Raw genomic sequence first — 18,199 nt, forward strand, 5'->3', positions numbered from 1 at the left:
CAAATACATGTTTGCCAACAGTAAACACAGTCTAGTCAGTTTCAGTTAAGAAGACCAAACAGGGAACCAAGTCTCAGGAGATCTCAGAACTAGTCCGAGATTTCGGAATACGCTCTCATTGGCGGCGCGATTGCACTGGATAGCGCACAAGCGAGGAGAGACAGCTGCATCCCTCTTGCACAAAGTCCTGGTAAGCCTTACAGTACAGAGTGCTTATCAGTTAGTGCTTAGCTGTGCTCTCCTGCTGGAGGCAATGTGCAAAGCAGAAAAGATGAGCGTTATGCGGCACCTCCCGCCAGTGAACGGGAAAGACCCCTGTATGCGTTTTCTCTGTGGCCTGCAACACGTGGCTGTTAAGCGAGGGTCATTCTTATGCAAAGTAAAACTCTGTTAAGCAAGGGTCATTCTTATGCAAAGTAAAACTCTGTTAAGCGAGGATCATTCTTATGCAAAGTAAAAGTCTACCATGCACAATAGTAACAGTACACTAATTCCACTAATTAGATGCAGCACTTCCACAACGACATCACCCTGAGGCGTGTCAGGCGCACACAGAGAGAGCGGATGCTAACAGAAGCCCTGCACAGACCAGGACCATACGCTGCCATGCTCGTAGAGGCGATGGTCCCCCTGTACCTGAGGATGGCCTGGCGCGGAAGAGTGTGCTTCAACGGAGCACCCAATAAAGCACCTCTCCCAAGAAACCTCTTGCTGAGGCTTTTCCAGCTGCTCTCTGAGAGCTTTTTTGAACTATCCCCAGAGGACTATTGCTCCATTGCTGTATGTGTAGACCTGCTGTTTGTATAGTTTCATATTTAAAAATTGTTATATAGTATTTCTATTTTTTATATATATCCCTGTTTCTTAAAAAAATAAATGTTTCCCTGTTTGTAGCACTTACCGCCTGATCCTTCCCCTGATTCCGAGTCTGGGTTAACGGGCGGGGACGGTTGGTAGGGGATCTCTGTGAGGGTGATGAAGAGATCCTGGCTGTCAGGGAAAGCGGGAGTGGGTTCGATGTCGCCTGCGCCGTCCTCAAAAGACCCTTCCTCATCTTCCCCATCGGCGAACAGGGAGGGGGAACTGTCCCGGTACACTATTCCGTCCTCGGAGTCCACCGTCAGTGGTGGGGCACTGGTGGCAGACCCACCTAGAATGGCATGCAGTGCCTCGTAGAAGCGGCATGTCTGGGGCTGGGCTCCGGAGCGTCCGTTTGCCGCTCTGACTTTTTGATACCCTTGTCTTAGGTCCTTCACTTTCACGCGGCACTGCATCGCATCCCGGCTGTATCCTTTGTCTTTCATGGCTTTAGAGACCTTCTCGAAGGTCTTCGCGTTCCGCTTGCTGGAGCGCAGCTCCGAGAGCACAGACTCCTCGCCCCACACAGCGATCAGATCCTGGACTTCCCGGTCAGTCCATGCTGGGGACCTCTTTCTATTCTGGGATTGCCCGGACTCCTCTGCTGGAGAGCTCTGCATCGTTGCAGGTGCTGCGGAGCTCGCCCCGATGTGCAACCAGGACGTCAGATTCAAACCGCCCAGACAGGAAAATGAATTCAAATTTTCGCGGGTCATTTCCTGTGTGGCTGGCCAGAGAATCCAAGCTCGGACTGCTGTCCAGAGCGTCAACAGAGTGGTGCACTGTGGGATAGCTCCCGGAGCTGCTAAGTTCGATTAGCATCCACACCAAGCCTAATTCGAGCTAGCCATGTCGAATTTAGCGTTACTCCACCTGCCGGGGTGGAGTACCAAATTCGAACTAAAGAGCCCTCTAGTTCGAATTAAATGGCTTCCTGGTGTGGATGGTTGAGCGGTTAGTTCGAATTAACGCTGCTAAATTCGAATTAAAGTCCTAGTGTAGACCAGGCCTAAGTGAAACAGCTTCAGCAGGAGAGAATGAAAGAGCCCCACATCAGAATATCCCAGAGCCCAGGGTCAGAGCACACTCATGGGCAGTATGAGACCCCTGTTCACATCCTTCCCCCCACCCCATTAAGCACAGGGAGTAATTGAATCAGGGGACTCCCATATCTTCAGCAAGTGCTCTAAAAACTGGAACGAACATTCTATGGGAGGTACCAGCACCAGTGCAGATTGTAAAAAGTGGCTTAGGTGACTGACTCCAGAAGAGTGTGCTAGGCTGTGAGTCACAAGCAGAGATAGGGGCCTCAATCCAGCCTGGGTTCAGGCTCTGAAATCTGGCACAGTGGACCACTAGGATACACCTCTCTTATCAACATCTGTTCTGGGTTCTTTTAGGCAGCTTCCTCCCCAGATCTGGATTTTGTGGATCCCATTCTCAGACACTGATCTCTCCCCTAACTCAGGCTTTGTGGATTCCAGTGGTTTTCTAAGCGTCTTAAAAGTTAGGCCATTTGGTGCTTGGTGTTGCAACACCAATTCTCTTTGTGGAGTTGGGCCTTAGGGTTTATCATTTTGCATTTTGTTACCCGTAAATCCCCTTTCACTTCCACGTTTCCCCTATCAACCGTGCCGGTGTTTGTGCCTTGAAACATGGGAAATTCTAATGTGAGGCTCCCTCAGTCTCTGCTGTTGAAGTTGTTCCATGTTGGATAAATAATGAAAGAGTGACTGGAGCAGGGGGACTGGACCCAGGGTTTCCCACCTTCCAGGGGGGTGCACTAACCTCTGGGCAATGGAGCCTGTCTCTCTGGCCCAGTGACTATTTAAGTATTTGTACACAATAGAACAGTCATTGGGAAAGGGAGAGAGAGGCAAGATTTTTCTGTGTCATAATCCTTCACTTTATCTGTTCATGCTAAGTTAGAGGTTAAATACTCAATGCCACTCTTCACTGCAGGTATAAGTTGATCTCATGTGGGACAGTAGTGGAAAAAAAAACACATTTTCCTCTCCTCAATTACAATCAAAACAAAACCTTTGTTCAGTGAGAGTTACAGTTGCACCAGGACCCACTGCACCAGCTTGAACACCTCTGGTGAAAAGGGGTGTGCGAGGTCAGCCACAGCTTTTGGACTTGAATTAATTCATGGAAGACATATGGCCTGTGTGATCCAGGAGGTCAGACTGGATGATCACAGTGGTCCTCTCGTCTTAAAAATCTATTAAATCTGTGAACAAAAAACCTTCAAAGCCTAGAAATCAGAAATCTAAGGGAAATTCTTTTGCAATCCTTGCCCACTTCACATCACCTACTAAGCTGCTGATTACACATTCCCATGCTCTGTAAGACTTTCACTTCCATCTCTGAGGCTGCAGGACTGCAAAATGCTTAACAAGTACTTAAGTCTCATTAAAGTCAAGTTTCCTGTTTCTACGAATATCCGTCATAAAGTGTATTCAATCAATTTATTGAAAATGAAAACTTTTATATGCTAGGCTGTATATGTATATATCATTAACACTGATTAATTTTACTCTAGCTTCAGGCTCTGCACCTCAAATCTCTGTTGAGGGTTATCAGGATGGAGGGATCCGAATGGTGTGTCAGTTGGCTGGATGGTACCCAGAGCCCGAGGTGCTGTGGCGAGATCGCAGTGGGCAGCTTTTATCTTCCTCTACTAAAACAAAATCCAAAGATGGACGTGGGCTCTTTGAAATAAAAAGTTCGATCATTATAACAGAAAATTCAAACCAGAATTTATCCTGTTCTATAAGGAACGCTTACTTCAGCCTAGAAAAGGAACCCTCAACTTTTTATATATCAGGTGAGTTACCACCAAAACCAAACACTGATATCCCAAACTGGGGAGCGGGGAGAAGAAATAAAATCTAGGTTGCTAAATAATACAAAAGTTAAAATATTTCCTCACCAAAAACTACATTAAGTTAAGGTTCAGAACACAATTTAGGTTAAAATACATTCCAGGGATACAGTAATTATCCCAGAAACAAGCAGTTTTGACACAGGAAATTAGAATTAAGGTTAAATTTAAAAGAAATCCAAATGTATTTCTGCCTAGAAATGCTCTATGGGTATGATTGTAATAAAAAACAAGATGGTTGGTATTTGAAATCCCATATAAGAATAAACTGGTCTTTTATTTACATCTCTTTTTATAAATGTATGTTTAAGTTGAAATTCGATTTCTTTTTCTCATACAGTCACCACAGGGCAGTGTTAAGGTTTATTGGGGGTCCTACTGATTGGTTGGACTTTCCACCTCCCGGTGGTCTGGTGGATCAAGGACTAGGCTTCTTGCCCCAGTGACTGTGGAGAGGGAGATGTGATGTGCTGTGATCTCTTCAACGTGGAGGAAATTTGTGACTGTTGAGACTCTGGCTCATGAAGGGTCAGAAGCAAGGCAGGGCCAAGAAAGTCTGGAGCCCTGGGAACAGTCATGTGAGCATGTCACTCACTACAAGGTCCAAGTTTTTAATATGAAATTTGGTTTCTCACCCTCTAGCAAACTTCACACAGGGAAGGGTGTTGCCATAACTACAAAATGTTGTGGGCCTGATCCAAAGCCCATTAAAGACGTTAATAGGATTTGGATCAGTTCCTACATACCCATTTAGCAGATCAGCTCCTATCCCAGCTGAAGTGAAGAGTATTTTAATATTTGCCCTCCATTCATTATTTATTTCCACTCTTAAATCATCAGATTTTCTTTTACTATGGAAGTTTCTTGCTGTTACAAAAGTTTTAATTTTACTTAAATATAAGATTTCTGTTGGGAAATATAATGATTACCTACAATTTCTCTTCCTATATGTTTTAACTGTAGCATTAATTTCATGAAAAGAAGGAGGCACTTTCCCCTGAGTTGGCTCCTGGGTTGGATGATAGGTTCAGAAGCCCGGTTATCCAACAGCATGAAGACACTGCATAAGGACAACCAGAATTAAAATATAAACAGACAAACCCACTATTCATACACATTGTCAGAGAAAAACAAAGTTTTTACTTTTTTGTTGGGTGCAGCAAAGTCAGATATTTTATTTTTAAGCAATTGCATAGAGGGGGAGACTGCACTAGGACACAGGGTTTGGTTTTTTTTTGGCAGGTCTTTTTATAGGTAAACAATTACAGCAGCATTTACGCATTTTGTTACATACAATAATGAGCAACAGCTGCATTTTGTTTATACATAGGTCATTCTGATATTTTATTTTTTACATTTATTTAGACTTTAGTCTACATTTTATACTTATTGGCACAAGGTCTCAACAACTTCTCACACAGTTCTTTCCCATTCGCCTCACACAATCCTTGCTTCTACAAATCTCGCATTATTAGGCTAACAGCTAGCCTGACTCTTGCTCACAGAGGTGACTGTTTTCATTGAAATCCCCTTCAAATCCCTGTCAGTTCTTGCTCTACTTCCACATACACCCCTTTTGTACTTCTAGTACAACTAACATTTTTAAACCTTCATTTGCATTAAGCTTTGGATTTTAGATTAAATGCTTTAACCTTAGGGGTTTTGATTGAATGCAATGACAATGCATTAACATGGGCATAAAAGGTATTACTATTATGTTTTTTACAATAATAATAACATAATTTAAAACCAAATAACGAAAAAAGCAATAACTTTTTTACAGTAATAATATGATGGGGTTGTTGTACAGTTTTAGTTACAAAGCACAATACTTTATACTTCGTACATAAAGTAGACACTTAATAAGCTGTATGAAAGGCATTTTTTTTACTTGATAAATATTTTGAAGCATATGAATTTGCTTTTGTAATTTAGAGACTTTTTTGAACATTTGGTAACAGTGAATGCAAATTTTGAAATTGATTAGGCACTAAACTAGTTCAATTAAAGGGTATTTGAAACCTAAGGGCTACTAGTAAGATTTTATTTGCAGGCCAGTAAATAATATGATTGCCTGCAGCAGAAGTGAGATTAAAATGTATATGTTGCAACATGATGGTTTTAACATACACATAGCTATTATTAGCTTGAAAAAGTAGGTGTTCTGTTAGGATAGGGTTTTTTTTGTTTTTTTTAACAAATATTGTTATGAACAGTGAAAACTTTTTTTAGCTTCAGATTACGTATACATTGAAGCTGTGGAGGTTTTAATGGCCAGAATGTTTATTGACTTTTATTTAAATGTTGGGTGTTATTCCAGGAGCACTAACAACAAATTGGCTAAGCATACCAGGTGGTTTAATTTTTTAGATATTATGGTGACTAATTCAGTCCCATATGCATCCTCCCCATGGACCCGGCAGGGTTCGGTATGTGGGAGCCCATACGCCTCCTATATGCTTGGGAGGAGCACTGTGAGTATATACAACTTTATTTTGAAAAATTGTAAGTATGTTTTTATGGCTACACATTAGATGGCATTTTTGAGGTATTTGTAAGGGCAGTAGGCTATGCCTCGTGCTCGAGATTACTCCAAATGGTCATTAGCTGGTCATTTAGGAAATTTTGAATTTTGAACATGCCAAATTTCACTGCAATTTTTTTTTACGCTTAGTGATTTTTAATACATTTTTGTTAATAACTTTTGGTTATTAACTAAGAGTAAAAATAACATGTAATTTACCAACTTCAGCTTGCACCTAGGTCAGCTGTGCTCCAGTAATAAGACCAGTGGCCTTTGCTAGTTGCCCCAATTTTTTTTTGTTTTTTGCTTTTAAAAATATTTTAAATTGCTGCTGCACTATTGGCCCCATTTCATAGAGATTTGTTTACATGTCCCCTCTCCCCCTTTTTTTTTTAAAAGAGGAACTAACCCAGGCTGTTTGTTGTGCTAATTTAATGGCAGCTTTATGTGAGCAACTTGGGTATGTAGAGGTGATTTGGAAACTGGATAAGGGCAATGTAAACTTGACAGGTTTTAGTGTAGTATTAATTACAGTTTATTGATATTTTAATACATTTTTTGGTGTAGTACTATATTACATTTGTTGATTGTACACCTTTATATACTTTTAGGGGCATTAATATTAATGTATAAGAGGGGGGGTATATTGCAATAGAGTTACATTATCAGTCACTGGAATAATTTTAATACAGGTAAAATTTGTGGTGGCAGAACAAACTTTTTGGGTATTTGTTTAATTATTTACTAATTGGGTGACCAAATAACAATAAGGGCCTTTTTAATTTAACACATTGCAAACTTTAGAGACAGCCATCATATTTATTTTACTATAGATTTTATTAATTTTAATTACAAATTTTGGGGTTTATTTGTAGTGATATTATATACTTATTTTTTTATTATTTTTTAACTTAATTGTTTGCTTATATGGGATATTTTGAACCTTAAATTTTTTTTAAACAATATTTAAATAAATTACTAAAGTGTGAAGGCCTTGGCTATTGGTTTTATATTGAATATTTGGCATCGTTTGTATTTGGATGCATTACAGGGGTAATAGTGTAATGGAGGAGATGGCAGGGACAGTGGCAACAAGGTTCCTTTGGTACTTGTTGTTTAAAATTTAACTAAGGAGAGCAATACGTGCTGAAGGACTTATTTAAACCACAGGGCGCAGCCTGTAGAATAAACCCCCAAATTCAATTAATACCACATTTTTAAGCATGGGTTCCATAAGGTTTTTTTTGACAGTGTATACTTTTTTGTTTTTTTTATTAGGGTTAGTTTTTAATGTTTTTTGTAGGCAGGAATTTTTGGACTTTGGTGGTTTTTAATGGAGTGAGTTGTGGTTTTTTTGTTTGTTTTTGAAACAGTTGTGGTTTAGCATCATAGAGGGGTGAGGTTACCAGCACATCAGCCTGTAATGGTTTTGCTTTTTTAGAAAAATTTAAAGGCACAGTAGGTTTGTCAGTGGACAAGGGAGAGGTTACTAGCACTTTACCTTGTTGGTTTTTTTTTTTTCCTGTTTAGAAGGCACAGCAGAGCTAGAAGGAGAAATAGGCTAATTAGTAGTAGGAGCATTTTTTTTGAAGTGGGGGGTCTTTTTTTTTTTTTTTTTTTTTTTTCAGTGACAAGCATGGGTCCAGGCAGGTAGTCCTTGGCACTTTATGGCAGTGTTGGTGGTTAACAGGACTTGGAAAGGGCCCTTCCAACGTGGAGCGAGGGCAGTTTTTTGCTGATAGACCTTTACATAGATTTAATTTTTTGGTTCCAAGGAGTGGCAGGGCTGCTAGGGTTTTTTGATAGCACTTTTTTACCTGTGAGAAAAGAAACCTGACACATTTCATTAATGCCTGGCAGTGTTTTGCAAATCTTATAGCTGCTTGGGTACATTCAGGCCCCCCCTTTTCTTGATTGTCAGCCAAGTCTTAGCTGTGAGCAGTGTCCTTGAACAGGGCCAGCATTTTATTTTTGGGCTGAGCTTGCTAGCTAATTTTTTTTTTTTAGTTAATTTGTTTTGGGGATTTTGGGCTTTTTTAACCTACAAAGGAAACTTTTTTATTTTTTACTTATACATTTTTTTAATCAATGAACACATACACATTGCCATTATGCAGTACATTAGTTTTATTATTTAATGTATGCCACATATATTTTGTCAGTAAAATAACTTCATTACAGAGCTTTGGAGCAACAAGCCAGGACAAGCACATCCACTTTTGAGGAGTCTACTCAGTACAACCTTTGGTGTTTAATAGCTTTCCTTTTTTTTTTCAGCCCTCTGGCTAGAAATTTGAGGTAGCCAGAAGGATCCCATGTGCTATATGGGGAGTGGGTTAACCTTTCATGTCCTTGCTTCCAAAGACTGCTGGTGCGCAAATTTTAACAACAATTTTTTAATTAAAAGATTTGGCCAATGAAGGTTTTTTCTTTTTTTTTCTTTTTTTTTAAATCAAATGTATTAGACTTTAGTATATTACATTTTTTTAATTTATTCAAACACTTCGTATTTCAAGTTGAATAAAACAAGTATTTGCTTTTTTATTTAACCCTTTTAATTAATTTTGAACTAGACTATTTTATGAAAATATTAAACACAACAATTTTGGCCACGAAGCAAACACCACAAGACAGGACATAAAACACAGAACATAATTCCTATTGTGCTAGTAAATGCATGGTACGTTGAATGCTGTTCAGCTGGCATCCGTTTTTTTGTTGGGTTTTTTTGATTATTTGAAAGACAAAAGAACAGAGGTTTACCCCTCCTGGGCAGTCAGTTATTGCTTAAAATATTTTTTTATATGCAAATACTCTTGTTGATTTTAGGCAAAACAGAGGAATTACCCATATTTTATTGTATTTGTCAGTTCTTGCTCTGCTTGCACAACATGCTCAGCCATGTGCGCACATACAAAATACCTTCAATGAAAATTGGATTCAAAAGTTAGGAAATACCAGAATTCAGGTCCCCTGTGTGTTCTAAATTTGGACCCCCTTTTTTATGCACTATGATACAGTTTCTAATGCCATGATCACATACTATTTCTCCTTGTCTCCAAAAGGGCTACTGAACTGCCATACCCATGAGACCTTCCTTTCTCTTCCTGGAATTCCCTGCCTCATTCTTTCCATACTTTCCAACTTTTGAAAGAAATGAGGCCCGGGTCCTACAAGCAACACCCTCCTTCACTGCACAACCCAGGTTCATCCCCAGAGCAGGTGCCTCCAGTGCACTGAATGAGGCAAGAGTTCTGATGTGGGGGAGGGGGAAATAGCATGTGATCATTTAATTAAAGATTGTGTCATAAGGCATATGCACAAAGGGACCAAATTAAGGTTAACATAAGAATGGCCATATTGGGTCAGACCAAAGGTCCATCTAGCCCAGTATCCTGTCTTCTGACATTGGGCAGTGCCAGGTGCCCCAGGGGGAATGAACAGAACAGGGAATCATCAAGTGATCCATCCTCTGTTGCTCATTCCCAGCTTCTGTCAAACAGAGGCTAAGGACACCATCCCTGCCCATCCTGGCTAACAGCCATTGATGGACCTATCCTCCATGAATTTATCTAGTTCTTTTTTCAACCCTGTTATGGTCTTGGCCTTCACAACATCTTCTGACAAGGAGTTCCACAGGTTGACTGTGCGTTGTTTGAAGAAATACTTCCTTTTATTTGTTTTAAACCTGTTGCCTATTAATTTCATTTGGTGACTCCTAGTTCTTGTGTTATGAGAAATAGTAAACAACACTTATCTACTTTCTCTACACCAGTCATAATTTTATAAACCTCAATCATATCTCCCCTTAGCCGTCTCTTTTCCAAGCTGAAAAGTCCCAGTCTTATTAATCTCTCCACATACAGAAACTGTTCCATACTCCTAATAATTTTTATTTCCCTTTCCTGAACCTTTTCCAATTCCAATACATCTTTTTTGAGATGGTGTGATCTCATCTGCACGCAGTATTCAAGATGTGGGCATACCATGGATTTATATAGAGGCAATATGATATTTTCAGTCTATTATCTGTCCCTTTCTTAATTATTCCCAACATTCTGTTCGCTTTTTCGACTGCCACTGCACATTGAGTGGCTGTTTTCAGAGAACTATCCGCAATGACTCCAAGATCTCTTTCTTGAGTGGTAACAGCTCATTTAGACCCCATCATTTTATATGTATAGTTGAGATTATGCTTTCCAATGTGCATTACTTTGCATTTATCAACATTAAATTTCATCTGCCATTTTGTTGCCCAGTCACCCAGTTTTGAGATCCTTAGGTAGCTCTTCGCAGTCTGCCTGGGTCTTAACTATCTTTAGTAATTTTGTATCACCTGCAAATTTGGCACTTCACTGTTTACCCCTTTTTCCAGATCATTTATGAATATGTTGAATAGGATTGCTCCTAAACAGACCCTTGGGGCCACCACTATTTACCTCTCTCCATTCTGAAAGCTGGTTGCACTGTCTCTTTGTCCAACCAGCCTCAGATGTAACCCCACACTCCAGCTCCTTGTCAGATTTGACTCCCCTTCCTCTTCCCCATTCCCCTACTGGTTCCCAGTCCCAGTCTCCTTGTCAGGCCTTGTTCTAGTCTGTCCCTTTGCCCCCGTTCCTCATCTGGTCTCAGTTCTCACGTTCAGTCCTGCCATTTCCCACACTAGTTCCCACTCTTCTTACCCAGTGTCCAGCTCCACCTCATTCCCAGTCACAGTTTCTCTCTCACTCCAGAACCAGCCTCACCAAGCACTTTGTTCTAATCTATTCCTTAACCTCCTTCCAGGTCTAGCTTTCCCCCCGTCGATTATATTCTAGTCAGTCACCTACCTCCGTTCTGCCTAGACACCAGCAGAGTAGGCACTGAGAGCACAGGACAGACAGGCCCCCTGCTGTCCATTCTAGTGCCCAACCCCACACCAGCTTGGAGCAGCAATTACAGGGAAAGCTCAGCTTTGCCCTTCTATCCTTGACCTGGAGTGTGGGGATGTCAATTGTGAGGTCTGGTCAGCAGTAGGGGCTGTGAGGGGATGGAGCGTACTCTGTAAGGACAAAACCATCAGAGAATTTAGCGGCTAAACTCTAAGAACTCTGAGTGTGCACAAACGAAAATTTTCCAGAGGCTTATCACTTGGCCAATTATTGGATGGATTTTCACAGGGAAAAGGCACATCCCTGACACAAAGGTCACACCCTGCTGAATATCACATTATTTGTCATTCCAAACTGTAGTATAGTGTTTATTATTACCAAATTAATGTGGGCTTTGTGTTTCAGATTTCTTTTTCCCAAGAATGTCTCCTTGGCCGGTGGTTTGCAGTGTGACTCTGGTGATTTTGTTGGTGTTCATCAGCCTTACTCTTTTTCTGTTCATGTTAAGAGGTAAAGCTCTAATGGGGAAAATGCAGTGTAATCAGAATGAGATTTTCTCCTTAGAAAAGACCATTTAGACTTTTCTACATGAGAAAGTTACATCAGCTTAAGGTGTGAAATTAAATGGATTTTGTTAAACCAATGCAAACCTCTGTGTGGACACATCAATTTAAGTGGAGTTTATTTCAGGTTAACTTAAACCTGTTCCTCTTCATCTTAAAATAAGCCTACACTTGGTTTCTACCAGTTTAGATTATCAATGGAGCCTGAGGGAGCTAGGTTCCCAACTCCCACTATAATCAATGTGGTTTGGGGGTTTTAAGTACCCTTGGCTCGAACAAAAATCCTTGCCTTATGAAGTTTCTGCTGTTTAATTCTAGTATATTCAAAAGATTATTACAGTATTAATGAATGGCTTTTCATTTTTGTTATGGAAGGCTCTATCTGGGGATGCCAGTACACAGAGTCTTCCAAGTTTTTCTTTTTTTTTTAAACTTTGTTTTAGTTTGTGAGCAAATGTTCTGTCGTGGGGAAGACAGGCTGTGTTGTTAGTTTGGGGTTCTGCAAATGTTCAGGAAGAGGAAGCTGAACAAGTAACAGGAGAATTTGCTCATTGTCTTGATCTCAGGTTAGAGTCAATTCTTGAGATTCTCTAGGAGCCAAATATCATGGATCCACACTCCAGCTCTTAAACAGTCCCTTGGAGGAACCCCTTCAGTCTGCCACACATCCAAAAGATCTCAGTCTTCCTTCACAGTAGGCCTCAAAGCCTCATCACCTCCTTAACTGAGCCTCCGGGCTGCAGAACTCGGGTTTTCACACCAAGAGCTCTCCACAGCTAGTCTACACTTAGACAGACTCCTGAAGAGAGGCTTGTATGCTCTTCAGGGACTTATGTGCCACAGCAAGTTTTTTCAATGACACGAAACAGCCTTTTCAAAACAGAGTATGATTTATTAGTCAACTGGCATCAATTCTTGGTGTTTCCTGGGAACCAAGCCCTGATGCTAGGTGAAGTTCTTCAAAGAAAGGATTGCCTGTGTGCTGTTCATGGCCATCTCTGTTCTAGGACAGGTCTGTGTGTAAATAAATCAAATTACACTTAGAAAGTACCCAAACTCTGTGTCACTGATTTCTCCTCCACTGGGCACTCAACCTGCAGGTCCCTGGAGAGCTGCAATGGCTTGGCTTAGAACAGCATCGTTATTATTACACAAGGACTCATAATGAAAAGATCCTTTTAAATCTAGAGTCACTGAAAAAGTCCCTACATAATTTTATTTATATTTTCTTTTTCAGGGAAACATCTCAACACTATCAGTAAGTTCCATTTTCTCCTGGTAGAACCAGTGATATGCTCTGAAATATTTTTGAATGAATGTGACAATGTCAACTTGAAAACCATGAGTAATACTAATTGCCTAACTTGTTATATCGGTAATGGGTCGGAAGCCAGTATTGTACATGTGTCTTCAGGAGACAGCATGGAGTGGGTGACCAGGGGGACTGTGCATTGATGCCAATGGCAGAAATGACTCCAGGCCAGCTCTATAAAAAGAACTTCCGAGAGGGGCTGATGGCAGCCCAGGATTGAAGTGAGGATGTGTCACCTGGGTCAGGATTCTGTGCACTGAGTGCCCACAGTCCTGGCATGTAGGTGAGGCATGTGAATTATAAGTGTGACCTTTAACCCAGCTCAAGGCTGGCATAAAGGCCACAGAGAGTTTTGTGCTGCCTTCTGCTTTCCTTATAGAACTGCACTTGGTCAGACCCCTAATGCAGCTACACCAGTGTGAAAAGTGACTTGCACTGGTGTGGCTTATCCTGTGTCCAATCCCTAGGATTGTACTGGTGTAAAACAATGCACAGTAGACAGGCCAATTAATCAATGATTGGGGGGCAGGCAATGGTTAATTTCACCCAGGAGAAGCTTTTACGGGATGTCCTTTTATTTGTTTGTTATTTAGGTAAACTTCAAGTAGACCTAGGTAAGGGCATTTTTTGTTTTGTTTCTGTCTGTGATGCAGCCTTTTCTGTGATAATGAATTCTATTGATGCTGAATTTGTCTGGCTTAATTCTCATCCCCCATCTATGTGTTTGTTTCAGAGTGGAGGAGATCCCTAAGCAATGCAGGTAATTACAACTCAGATTTAATCAATGGGAGATCCTGCTCCCTTTCACTGCACACAAAAACAAAGAGGAAAGTGTAGTATAATATTATCCCTGTTCAGAGAAGACAGAGTCCTGAGGTTCAAATGAGGGAGAGGAAAGAACTACCACAACACATGCTCCTTACACATTTCTCCCATAATCCTGCTCCAAGTGACTGAGCAGTTATTGTCCTTTAGGATCCCAGCCCTGGTGTCAGGTAGAGGAACAAGAGTGACCAGCCCCCAGAGTTCAAACCAACGAGTCACTCAACTCAGACTTCAAATTCTGCATCTTTTGTCTTCTCTCCTTTTTCCTCTCTCCACCAAATCCCAACTTTCTGCTATTTTTAACCATCCTTGTCACCTTCTCCTTCATGAAGTAATTTCCAAACCCTCTTTCTTCTCTCCCCACCCCTAACTTCTGTCTCTTGGAGAAGCTCCTTGCTTCTAAATCAAAATCCCAATTTTTAAAAACTGAAATCTGGACTGATCATTCTCATTGGCTGGCCCTGATGACTAGCTACAGAATTTTAGTTAGGGATCTATTGAATGTTGTCATTCTCTACAGAGCTCAGATATGTGGCAGGATGGAGCAGGCATCATGCTGGCATCAACAAGAGAGAGCCAAGCTCCAGGGTTTTAAAATGAAGTGAGGGAGGGCACATCAGGGAGAAGATAATTGTGACCATGTGAATGATATGAGTGGAAATATACCAGGGCTTCCCTATGATTCCAGGGTCTCTAGTCCCCATCAGGGGAAGACCAGGATGAGAAACATTCAGAGTCTTGGTTCAGCAAATCATCTTGCTCTGTCACCAGGGCCGGCTCCAGGCACTAGCACAGCAAGCGTGTGCCTGGTGTGGCAAGCCGTGGGGGGTGGCCTGTCGGTTGCTGTGAGGGCAGCAGTGGGCAGTGAGGGTGGCAATCCCCGTGGATTCGGTGGCAATTCAGCAGTGGGGATGCCAAAGGTGCAGAATCAGTGGACCTTCTGCAGGCGTGCCATCAAAAGCTGCCTGACTGTCGTACTTGGGGCAGCAAAAGACATAGAGCCTCCCCTGTCTGTCACTTCCCTCAAGAGTGACTCTCCCCTGCACTGTGCTGACATCTCAGAGCTGTTCCCCATTCAGAGCCGGGTACATCCTGGAGGAAGGAAATTCCCTGAGTCAGTCTCCAGCTGGGGCAGATTGTGTCACTGAGACCATCTAACCCTCCCCTGGGGCTGAGCTCTGCCCCTAATGCTCTGATTCTTTCTCTTCCCAGTGAATGTGACTTTGGATCCAGACACGGCTCATCCCCAACTTGTCCTGTCTGAGGGTGGGAAATGTGTGAGACGGGGAGCCATACTTCAGCAACTGCCCAACAACCCTGAGAGATTTGATTATAGGGCCTTTGTGCTGGGCTGTGAGGGATTCATCACGGGGAGACATTGCTGGGAGGTGGATGTGGGGGCTGGACAATACTGGGCTGTGGGGGTGGCTAGAGAGTCTGTGAGGAGGAAAGAATGGATCAGGCCTAGCCCTGAGGGGGGGATCTGGGCTCTGGGGCGGTGGGAGGGTCAGTTCCGGGCTCTCACCTCCCCTCTGACCCCCCTGCCCCTGAGCCGGGTGCCCAGCAGGATCTGGGTTTGTCTGGACTGTGACCGGGGGCAGGTGACATTTATCGATGCTGGTGACGAGGCCCCGATCTTCACTTTCCAGCCGGGCTCCGTCCCTGGGGAGAGAATCCGACCCTGGTTCTGGGTGATGGACACAGACACTCGGCTCCGACTGTGTCCCTGAGACACACAGGAGATGGGGGAACTGGAAATCAGCCTCTCTAGCCTCATGAAGCCCGGTCTCTCTGACCTTGGAGGTCTCCCATCTACCCAGCCTCTGGCTCCTCATCTCTGTGGCCCCTGGAAGCTCCTCCCCCTCCCTTTCTGCAGCCCCAGGAGATGGAGGAGGAGGGGGAAGAACCCTTGGGGCTACAGGAAGGGCAGAAGGGGGATGAGCAGGGGGGAGCACTAACACAGGTTGGGGATAGGAAGAGGTGGGGGCTGGGCAGGGCTGGTGTAACCACTAGGCGAACTAGGCGGCCACCTTGGGCACCAAGATTTGGGGGCACCACGGGAGTCAGCTGAGCATGGCAGGGCAAACCCGCCCCCACAACGAGGGGCGCTGCACAGGACAGTCAGTGGGAGCCTGCGGCGGAGCAGCTGAGAGACAGAGCCATTGGGGCAGGCAGCATGCAGTCCTGAGCTCAGGTGAGCTTCGCCCTCCTGGGACTGGGCCCAGCAGCGCCCTGGGGTGAGGGAAAGTGAAACTAAACTCCGCAACGTGATGGAGGGGAAAGGGCTGATGCAGGTGCCACTTCCAAACACTGACACACACACACACACACACACGGTGGCACTGTGCCAATGAGGGGAGCCAGCCCTGATCCCCAGTGAGATCCTCACCTGCTCTGCCCTCCTTGCCCCTGGGTCCCCCCGGAGCAGGCCTGGCTCTAACATTTTTGCCGCCCCAAGCAAAAAAAGAGAGCACCACCCTGCCCGTCCCTGAGCGCCGCTTCGCGCTGCCCAAGTCCCCGCCCTCCCCCAGCGCCGCCTGGCCAAACCAAAAACAACAAAAACAAACAAAAATATTGTTTTTGTTGTTTTTGGTTTGGCCAGGCGGCGCTGGCGGGGGAGGGGACTTGGGCGGTGTGACGCAGCGGCGCTGGCAGAGGAGGGGACTAGGGCGGCCCCACGCAATGCTCGGGGGGGTAGGGACTTGGGCGACGCGACGCTCGGGGGGCGGGGACTTGGGCAGGGCGACGCGGCGCTGGGGGGGTGGGGATTTGGGTGGTGCGAAGCGACACTCGGGGAGGGGTCGGGCAGCACTCAGGGGGGGCAGTGCGGCACTCTTTTTTTTTTTTGCTTGGGGCGGCAAAAATGTTAGAGCCGGCCCTGCTCCTTTCTCATAGGTTCCTCCAGGCCAGAAGGGACTGTTGTGATCATCTCCTCTGACCCGCTTGTATTAATTCCAGCTACTTACTGTAAAATAAAAACATTACAAACAATTCTTCTTGTTTCTTCCACTTTAATATTCCAGCTGTAATTGTTGTGGGCAGCTCAAGAACTTGTGGTCCAATCTCAGGGCAGTTACAAAGCAGGGCTCAAACCCCACACGGGTTGAGTTCTGTGTTTAGATTTCACTCACCAATGAGATTAGTTCAATGTCCCACTTCTTGCACCCACATTCTACCCCCAGGCCCTGCCCCTGCTCCACTCCAGACCCTTCCCGCACTTTGCCCCAGGCCCTGCACCCTCCCTGCTCAGGTGCCACCACTCACTGCATCACTATCCTGCCCCTGTGAGGGCAGTGTTTATAAGGGATGCAGCAAGGGGGGGAGAGGTCTTGAGCGGGAGGAGGGGTGAGGAGGGTTGAGGTGAGCGGGTGGGGGTCTTGCAGGCAGGGGCTGGGCAAGAGGAGAGTGATGTGGGGGTCTCATGGGGAGGTGGAGTAGAGGAGGGACATAATGAGTGATGGGTGGGGGTCTCGCGGACAAGGGGATGGAGGAGAGGAGGGACACAGCGAGTGATGGGCAGAGGTATCTCATGGGTAGGGGGTGGATGAGAGGAGAGACATGGTGCATGGGGGGGTCTTGGGGGGAGGGTGGAGGACAGGGGGGACACAGTGACCCGCATACTGGGAGATCTTGCAGGGGCTGGGGGATGAGGAGGGATGAGGCAAGTGGCAGTTGGGGAATTTTGTTGAGGGGTGGAGGTGAGGAGGCACATGGTGAGCAGCGTGTGGGTGTTTCTCAGGAGCGGGGGGTGAGGAAGGATGTGGCAAGTGTATGTGTGGGGGTCCTCGTGGGCATGAGGAGAGATGCGACAGGCAGGGGCCTCGGAATGAGATACCCATGTGGAAAGTTTGGGGTAGTTAATTCAGATAGAAAAGCAAGACATGATATGGAAAGTATCATAAACCATCATTGTTAGCTAAACCTGATGGCTAAATCTGACAGGCGGCTGTTTTTCACACAACCCCTGGCAAGGGGCTGTGAAAATTTTGGAGGCTGGGAAACCAAACTTGGAGGGGCACCTGCCAACAGCAAACTATGCCCCTGTTTGGAAGGGGAAAAAAGTAAACTTGTCAGAATGAAGGACAGCGCCGAAATGTATCTGAATGAAAATATTTACCAAAGAGAAAAACTTTTGAACTAGGGTTGCCACCTGTGTGGTACAAAAAATCAGGACGTCCTCAGCCGATAAACCTGGCAGCATCTACCACACACCTTACAGATGTCCCAGGGCAGCTACCTCCAAAAAGCTTGTGCTTCAGTGTTCACAGAATGGGAGAATTAGTTACAGACATTAGGTTTATTATTTTTAATTAAAAGGTATGAAAAGTTCATAATATTGGAAGTCCAAAATGGTATTAA

At 44.1% G+C, this 18,199-nt stretch overlaps 1 protein-coding gene and 1 pseudogene across 1 annotated transcript in view; both read left to right on the forward strand.

The window, feature by feature from the left end:
• LOC123344868 overlaps positions 1 to 15,570 on the forward strand; it is a 70,369-nt pseudogene extending 54,799 nt beyond the window's left edge.
• The window catches only part of LOC123344891 (butyrophilin subfamily 3 member A2-like), a 188,937-nt gene that overhangs the window by 137,724 nt on the left and 33,014 nt on the right, over positions 1 to 18,199 (forward strand). The gene's annotated exons all lie outside the window — the stretch shown is intronic.

This window comes from Mauremys mutica, chromosome 12 (assembly GCF_020497125.1).
Source record: "Mauremys mutica isolate MM-2020 ecotype Southern chromosome 12, ASM2049712v1, whole genome shotgun sequence".
In the NCBI taxonomy this organism is placed as follows: domain Eukaryota; kingdom Metazoa; phylum Chordata; order Testudines; family Geoemydidae; genus Mauremys; species Mauremys mutica.